The sequence below is a fragment of the Ixodes scapularis genome, unplaced genomic scaffold (assembly GCF_016920785.2).
Source record: "Ixodes scapularis isolate PalLabHiFi unplaced genomic scaffold, ASM1692078v2 PGA_scaffold11__112_contigs__length_91849675, whole genome shotgun sequence".
NCBI classification, from domain to species: Eukaryota; Metazoa; Arthropoda; class Arachnida; order Ixodida; family Ixodidae; genus Ixodes; species Ixodes scapularis.
In genome coordinates this window covers 1,857,479-1,866,493 of record NW_024609837.1, presented here as the reverse complement: position 1 = coordinate 1,866,493, position 9,015 = coordinate 1,857,479, and the positions used below count along the sequence as shown (strand labels likewise).

Sequence of the window (9,015 nt, the reverse complement as noted above, 5' to 3'; positions counted from 1 at the left end):
GCTCTCTAGAGTACAGGGATTCCAAGCGAAAAAAGAATGCCTGGGAGTCCGTGCACTTTTCCTGCGGCATGAAGCCGGGTAAGTTGACTACGGTGCTTTCATATGCGCTTTGCTTGGGGTGACGACATCTGGCCATTTTGTTTCGAACGCTTATTTTTATAATTTTCTTCTTGTGTTGGAAGCGCGTGAAAGAGCGTGTCCCTGCACGCGCTCGTGGCGCTGACTGTGCTACGGCCACGGTGTAGCTACGGCGACATTTTGTTTCCTGCGGTTTCTTTGTATTTTCCCTGTGAGCGCGTGCTGTCGCCATCGGGTACTACAAACGATGGCATCATCCAAACAGAAAGACATTGAGGCGCTCTGGTTATTTAGGACTTCAAACAGAAAAGCAGTGCAGTCGGCTTAACTGACATGTCAGCTTGTTCAGAATTTTATCTTTGTATCACGTCTGCATTTGGGAGAACTGAATTTGACATATTTATTTCAGGTGAGGACGCACAAAAAGCGTGGAAGCGTGTACGCGACAGGTATGTTCGGGAGGTCCGCACCATTGAAGCTGCCACAAGGAGCGGCAGTGGCTTCGTCCGGAAAAAACAATGGGCCTTCCTGGAAATGATGTCGTTTTACGAGAAACATATCCGACCCAGGAAGTATGTAAACAAAACTTGCTGTCCTCATTTGCTGTCTAACTAAATTTTTCTCCCATATGTTAATCCCACTTGCAGGGCAACCACCAACGTAAAGGCACCGCCTGTGGGCGACACAGCACAGTGTCTATTAATAAAAATGGTGGAATCTTCTCCTGACGACTCGACCATGCCCACTGACTTCGAGCCTGCCCAAGAAGAGCTGCAGTGCAGCCCCGAGGCTCCTGTCCCAGCCACGCCGTCCAACTCGAGTGAATTAACATCAAGCACCTCGAGGAGGTCATCAGGCCAGTCACAAAGGTGCCCAGGACCCCCCCATTCTGCACGCAGAAGGGAGGCTGACACAATGGAGAGAGAACTTTTAAATCATTTAAGGAGTAAAATGACACAGAACGAGGCGTTTTGCCTACTCTGTAGCACAATCTCTGGATCGTTGGGACGAGGTCACTAGTGCCCCATTCAGGGCTTGTGTAATGCAGATTGTGTATGAATATGAATGTAAATTTCAGCAGAAATAAAACGTCCCCGACCTTTGTGCATCTGAAGGCACACGTGTCCACTCATGTCTTGATAATATACACATTCTGTTAATATGAACTACATTTTCAAAGAGCAATCTCTGCTTATGCAATTCTACTACATCGTTAGATGAAAACATAATCTGTGAAGCAGTCTATGTTAATCTGAATAGTATTAATTCTGTAGTGCAATACTTCAGAATTAGTTCTTAGAGGCAGGCTGCAGGGATGCCTATCACATAAAATAGCTTGAAAGAACACCTACAGACATTTTGCAAATTTACCCCAAGCCTCAAGGAAGCGGCTTGTAATGTAGGTGGTACACACGAATGTGGACGATAGCTTGCGCAGCGAGTGTACCTGCAAACCTGGCATGATCTTTGGTGCTTGTGTAAATTAGAAAAATGTCTAGTGCCCATAATAGCATCATCTGCTACTCACACACACAGCCTGCGCTAATACCGTTAATCAAACATGCTTTTTACCCATTACCTTCGCTTCGTGGGTGGCACGCATTGCTCGAAACCTGTTTATATTTCCGAGAGAAATGCGAGTAGAAAACAGGCTTATCGAAAGTACATCTAGAATTTTATTTTACTGATTTGTGGTGTAAATGAAAAGATTCAACCCGACTTTTGTAATTAATACGCAAGCTGTCCTATTTTCCAAGTGAGCCACTACTACATTCCTGCGGGTTCACTTAATGAGAAGCCAATCATTTGGCATGCGTGCCTGTGTCTCAGTGGCAAGCGAAGAACATGGATGGCCAATATTCCTCGCTAGTGCAATTACCTCGCTCTCCCCTGTACAACAAAATTCACCAAGGTAGGCAGGTAAGCTCTTTGAAGGTGAAAACAACGAGGGATCAAAAAATATATTTCGCAGGTCAACCCTGTTAAGCAAGCAGAGCAGAGAGAATATATAAATTTATTTGCAAGGAAAAAAAATTGAACAGCATTGATAACAACCTCGTGTCGTCGTCTACTCCCTCGTCACTATGTCGTGTTCCCACGGGATGGCTCCCCTAGGGGAGATGAAGTGGTCTGCCAGCTGGTCCCTGATGCTGATTGCTGCTGGGCTGCTGTTGCCACCTAGGCTCCTGTTGACACCAACATTCAGAATGTCAGCTCGCCACTGACCATCCACACGGGCACCCCTCGTTTCACTGTCAGCATATCCAGGAGGGCAGTAGGCTTCATCCCGTGTCAGGAAGTTGTGGAGGCAGACTCCCGGTTTTATCATGTTTTCACAGTGCTCAACAGTGCCATGCATTGGAGCCAGAAACGCCCGCCAGCGAGACACAAGTATTCCAAAGGCGTTTTCTACTGTACGCCTGTCCCGGGAGGGCCTGTAGTTGAAGATCTTTTTTCGGTAGTCCAAGCCTCTTCCGGGGAAAGGGCGCATGAGGTACGTCTTCAACAAGAAGGCTTCATCCCCCAGGAGGCACAGAGGTTGTGCAGGCTGTGCGATTACAGGGATCTGGAGGGTGTCGGCAGCTAACGCCTTTCCGAGGTTAGACTCTCTCAACACACCGCCATCGGACTGGTGCCCGGCAACCCCAATGTCCACCAGTCGAAACCTGTAGTGGGCGTCAACAACAGCGAGCAGCACCATCGAGTAGAATTTCTTGCAGTTGTGAAATATTGAGCCAGAGTTTGGTGGGCACCTGATCGCAAAGTGCTTGCCATCTATTGATCCAATGGCGTTAGGAAAGTTCCACTTGACGCAGAACTCCCTCCGGATCTCTTCCCACTATTGTGATGTGGGTGGCTGCAGCACTAACGGGGAGAGGCAGTCCCAGATGGCTGGCAGCGTTTCCTGGAGGATCCCCGATAATGTTGCTTTATGCATCCGGTAACTTATGGCCACATGGCCCAGAGATCCTAATGATGCAAGGAACCTAGAAATGTGGAAAAAAAATGTGAGACTTAGTACCTTACTCAGAGCAACTGTTTGGCCAGTCATTTCCACTGTTTGTGACCGCGTGTTAAGAACGACCTACGAGAGTGCTCCCTCAGACTTATATTGCTATACACGCAATATGTTTATATGTACTAAATGTGTTTGACTGACGCTCTACGGTGTTTTGAAATAGTTTCTACTCTAAAACCGGCCTCAAAAATCAAGGAATCGGCGCATGAAGTGAAAATTGGCCTCAAATATGAGTTTTACTGACCTGATTTACTCATTAAAAATTTAAGTCTTAATTTCAAGTGCAAAAAATTTAGAAAAAATGAATGCCCCATGTTGTCAAATGGGTCAGCCTTTCTATTTAGTAAAATATGTGTTTGATGTAGTAAGTGTTACATTGATACGTTGATCCGCTCATTTATGAGTGTCTCAAAATAAAGTTGCAAGCTAGAACCAATTGCCCGTCAAACATCAGCAACTGAACCTATCAAGTTGAAACTTACCTCGAATACATACTTCACTAGGCCCCTTTAAACATTACAAATTCAAGTCTCTATTTAAAGTACGAAAAAATAAAAAAAGCTGTCCCATTTTAGGCTTTTTTCTCGTTCTAGAAGTTCAGACTTAAAATTTGAATGCGTGCGGTACATCCAACCAGCAAAGGAAGCATTTGATGTAAGTTTCTACTTGAAACGTCGCGTCCCTCATTTTTGCTGGCGATTTAAGAGCCCAAACTTTATTTTGAAACACATTGTCGAGATCGGGCCTCTCAAAATATCGGAGTAGATGAGAGCGCATAAGTTCCCGGTTTGAGGTATTTTAATACGAGTTGGGTGTGTGTACGGCGGTAGTACACCGTCTAGAAGCATAACCTAATCAGTCAAGCATCCGCGAAATGTAAGTGTATATCAAATATGTAGTACATAGAGTGCCTCACCGTCCTTCTGTTTTGGGGGATGCCACCGTCTGTAGTACCCGATGCCGACAGCGCGCGCTCACAGGGAAAACACAAAGAAATCGCAAGAAGCGAAATGTCGCCTAAGCATAGTCACGCCAGGAGCGCGTGCAAGGACACGCTTTTTCACACTTTCAGAACAAAAAATAAAAATAAGCGTTCGAAACAAAATGGTTAAATGTCATCACCCTAAGCAAAGCGCACATGAAGGCACCCTAGTAGTACATACCTCAGTGTGATGGCCAGCCGCTCAGCGGGCGAGATGGGAGAGCGATGTGTGGGCGAGTGTACAAGACGGTCGTGGACGAGTCCGAGCAGCTCGTCGAATGAAGCCTTCGTCATCCCTACAGAAAAGGAAACGACAGAATTGATTCACTCTGATAAGCGACATAACTATCGACCGTCGTCTTACCTGAATTATTGGAAGTGGTATTCTGGGTCGGACTCGGGCAGCTCCTGTAGTAGATGGTAAAATTCTCCAAACACTGTGCGCTTATCAAATATGTCTCGTACGTACATCGTGCGTGTTCTCTGGCGCCGTATTCGGCGCCATAAGAGCATCGCTGCAATTTGTTTCTTTTTTTGCTAATCTAAATACATCGCGAATCGGCTCTCTATGGTTCCTCCCGTCTGAACAAGTCTGGACAGAATGCAAAGGAAACAAAAAGAAACCATCAGCTTATGTCGCGGTTGTCATGGCGACGCGCATGAGCAACGCGAAGTGTGCGCTGGAGCGCGCTGGACCGCGATGGAGTATAAATGCCGTTGACCGCAACCTTTTCAGCGCAGCGCGTCGTGTCGTTGTTGACGACGAACGCCGGCGCACGTCACGTTCCTCGACGTCGGAGTATAAACAGCCCTTTATAATGCACCTTGGTGCTTGACAGTTTTACCAAGAGGTATATTGGGGCGCTGTCTGCTTCTGCATGCTATTAATCCCCGGCCGATGGAAACGTTGCCACACCGACAATTATCGTGTTCATTTAGGCTTAGGAATGGCCAGAATCGAAAGACTATCTAAAAAAAGTGGCGAGGTCATTGCTCAGGATTTGCGACTGAAGTGAGTTAAGACAAAGGGAAAGCCTCCCGCACCACTCATTGCTGTCTAAAGCGCCCGATATTGAAGCTACTACTTCGCTGACTCGCGGGGGCACCGCCACACTCTTAAAAAAAAAGGTGCGCAAAGGCACCAATCGCCATCTTTCATCCCCGCGACCCTAGCGCCCTCTATTCAGAAGCGGTAACTCGAGCAGTTCGTCCCGCGGGCAACCTCCGGACACAGAGCGAGTTGCGCGGCTCGAACACGGATGGCGCCACCATAGAGGTGTACGACAGCGCTCGCGTGGTCGGAGGCGCTCATTACTAAAAACTAAACAAAACAATAATGAATCAAACCTCATTCAACTTTAGTTATGACTGCATATTATTTTACTAAATACAAATTACGTATTCCTAAAAATATAATATATTTTTTTAAAAGTTCATGTCAACATCTCGCTCTCAAAATTGTGCTTTTTTCTGTTTTTTGCGTTTCTAAAACGAAACCGCTGCCTATGCGCATGCGCGCTTGCGCTCTGCGCGTTCTGAAACCAGTGGACCGTTGTGGAGGCGTCCGTGGGTCTGCTCGGTGCTTTCGCGCTTTCGCTCGCCTTCGGAGCGTCAAGCTTCGGCGCCTCGATCATCGCATTGCGCGAGCCTCGCACTATCGGGCAAGTGGAAAGCTTTTCGTGTCTTTGAACCACCTCATTTGTGCGGTTACGCAAAGTCGTGCCCAAGCAGCGTCGGGGACAAGAAGCACCCGTTCGTTTGGATCCCAACTGACGACGGTGAGTTTGAAAGTTTTCACCCCAATTGAAACTTTTCCTAAGCTGATCTTCCAGCCACAAATTGCACCATTGGAGGGTTTTGTACTCCTTTAGGTAATTGAATATATCGTTTCATTTTTGAAATTTACAAAATGTCACCGTGATTTCATTGCGATCTACCCATTTCGGCGAGCGTTCTTAGCACGGTTTTGTGGATGAAGACCGTCCTGCAAATATTTTACGATCTGTAGACTGTTGGCGAAATATCACCTCCTCTACCTCTCGTCGATCTCGTTCACAGCAGTGTGAACGAGATCGACGAGTAAATTGAAGTCTCTATATAAATATTCTTCGCCCAGTTTTATAATATTTCGGAGTTCACATCCTCCAATATCTGCCCGTTTTTATTAATGTATCTCGTGTAGATTCTTTTACAGCCCTGCGACTCGTTTTTTCACGTTTTATTTCTTTCAAAACTAAATAGAAAGCTGGATAGTAAAATAATTTTAAAGACACTTTTAAAATTTTGAAAGATTTACGCATAGAAAGGCGGAATGCAGACAGCAGAGCTTGATCGCGAGATGTGCTATCCGTCCTTCCATTTGCAATTCTTTTAAAAGTTTTTACACCTCCCAACGCGCTCCCCTCAAAATTAAAACTCGCGTTAGGCATTGTTTTTTTCGTTTGTTGCAAATAAAATAGCATCATTTGCATTTTTTTTTTTCTTTTTGTGTATTCATTCAGATTCTCAAGGCATGAAAATCACTCCAACAAGCCTCAGGGACAGGGAACCCAATAGACAAAAGGTATGTCCGTGGTAACTTTTTTGTGAAGTGCACTTGATTGTTTGCCAACCTATCAAGCTTCCTGAATATGTAACCATCAGCATGCTAGGTTCCGCCGTAGTGATCTATGCAGTGTAATCTACGATCAAGTGTACTGTAAAACGAGAGTGGCTGGGGCAAAGAGAATTACAACAAAAACAAAAGGATAGTAGGAGCAGCCCTCTGCAATATTTCATAGCCCTGTTTCTCTTCTGCAAGTGTATGTGTTGTGACGAGACAAACTAATGTGTTCTTACATTGTCCTGTGCAGATCCTGGGAGGATAGAGAAAACACATACAGCAAAAATTAGAAAGAGCAATGAAGTGGCTGGCCCATCCCATGGGCATCATAGGATCTCGGTGGCCCACACCAAGAAAACCTGGTTCAACTCGTGGTTCAACTTGACGGTGCAAGCGACAGGTATCGGAAGCTCATCAAGAGGCCAAGAGAAATGAGAAATACCAAAGTGGTCTACAGAGAGCTAGGTCTACACATTATTAAGTCTCTAAAGATTTTGGTTCAAGTCTGTAAGTAAGCAACGAATAAGTTTGCCCGAATTACAATTCATTGTGTTAACTGTTTATATGCATGGACCAGTCAGAATGACACGAGCTTTCAACTAGGCATGAAATCTTTTGGCTGTGCTTCTTAAGACCCTCGAGAGGCAATGTTGTCCACTGCGTCAGCAGGTTGCTCTTTGCACGATTTTTATGGAGCGAGATCATAGACTAACAGAAGCCTCTGAGCATCCACTTTGTTTAGACACGTTGTTAGCCTGCTGGTGGCCAACAACCTCTAGGCAGTTTTCTTTTTAGAGTGGGAGGGCGAGGGGGGAAATATCTGTTGCTTCGAACCAGTGATTCCAGGACCTTTGGCAGCTAGAATTCAAACTACGTATTTGGAGAGTTTCACTCTTTAAGATCTCAAGTTTTGGTGGACAATATCTGACCACTAAAATTTTGCATTATTGCCTTATTACACAGGTTGAAGAATTGATGTTTTATCGTAATATACGTTCAAGTTGGTATTTGAGATTCCACAACCTATAACCATTTAAATATCTTCTTAAACATACCTCACCGCAGGCACGTAGTTAGGATGTTGTTTCGGGGATGGGGGGGGGGGGGGGGGGGGGGGCGCGGCGCTTATGACAAAATGCTGTATGGGGGGAGGGGGGAGAGGTCCTAGCAAAGTGGAAGATTTCGGGGGGGGGGGGGGGGGGGGGGTCAGGCCAGGCCCCATGGGCCTCCCCCCTGGCTACGTGCCTGCCTCACCAATAGGGCTGTTTGCATACAATTCTCCGGCAAGGCTGCATATTTACTTCGCACTGGGTTTGCTTCTATGTAACACATATCAGAAATTATGATTGTTTTCATGTCACGGAAGCAGACATTTCTATTTGCTGTTACAATATTCTCTTTTTAATATGGACATCCCCAGTTTCCAAAACAATTCTCCATAATGTTGGTCATCCATAATCTTGAAGAATAAACAATGAAGGTGGTATGTTGTTTATTTTTGTTATCTGCAACTGGGAAAGGGAAAGAGCTGCAAGTGATTCAGGCTGGAAACCCCTGAAAATTGTAACCATTGAGTCACCATTGTCATATCTAACAATTGTGCAGCTCTGGGTAAATTCCGTAACCGAAGAGCTTTACTAAAAAGCGCGACAGGACAACGAACACAGAAGGAGACACAGACACAGTGCTGTGTCTCCTTCTGTGTCCGTTGACCTGTCGCGCTTTTTAATCATTATGAATCACCAACTCGCCCGACTTTCTACCCTCCTCATTCTTTTTTGCCACACTAATATATTTCCCCCCATTTTTTTTCATTTTTTTTTGCGTTTGTCGTTACAAAGGCCAAAATAAAAAGATAAAAAAAAAAAACATGTATTTATCCGTTTCGCTCCCAAGCTAGCTGTCCATAGTACGTACTTCGTGTTTCTTTATTTAACGTGACGAGTTTGAATTGTATGGGGACACATATCAGTCCCCGAAAATATGACATTTATAGCGGCGTGACCGAAACGATCGACCACGTTAGCGAGACACGTTAGCGAGAACTAAGGCAGTAATAGTTGGTGGGCGCCGATAGCCTTTCAAAGTGAAAAAGCTATGTCATGTTCGCGCTAACAGTGTCGCACATTGTATCTTCACTTAGCACCTCTTGCTAACGTAGATACTGCGCTCATTATTAATTTTTTTCCGCATAGCAACGCTTGTATAAAGTGACAGTGTAAATTGTTTTTCCTTGTCATGAAAATGACTGAATAAATGCGTCAACGAGTGCGAAAAATGCTGCATTTGTTTCGATTCCCTGGAAGACGCGGACGACAAGTAACGGACTGTCAA

General features: G+C 45.3%; 1 pseudogene; it reads right to left on the bottom strand.

Moving 5' to 3' along the window:
- Positions 1-2,146: 2,146 nt before the first annotated feature.
- LOC115330085 lies at positions 2,147-3,030 on the bottom strand (annotated as a pseudogene).
- Positions 3,031-9,015: the final 5,985 nt, after the last annotated feature.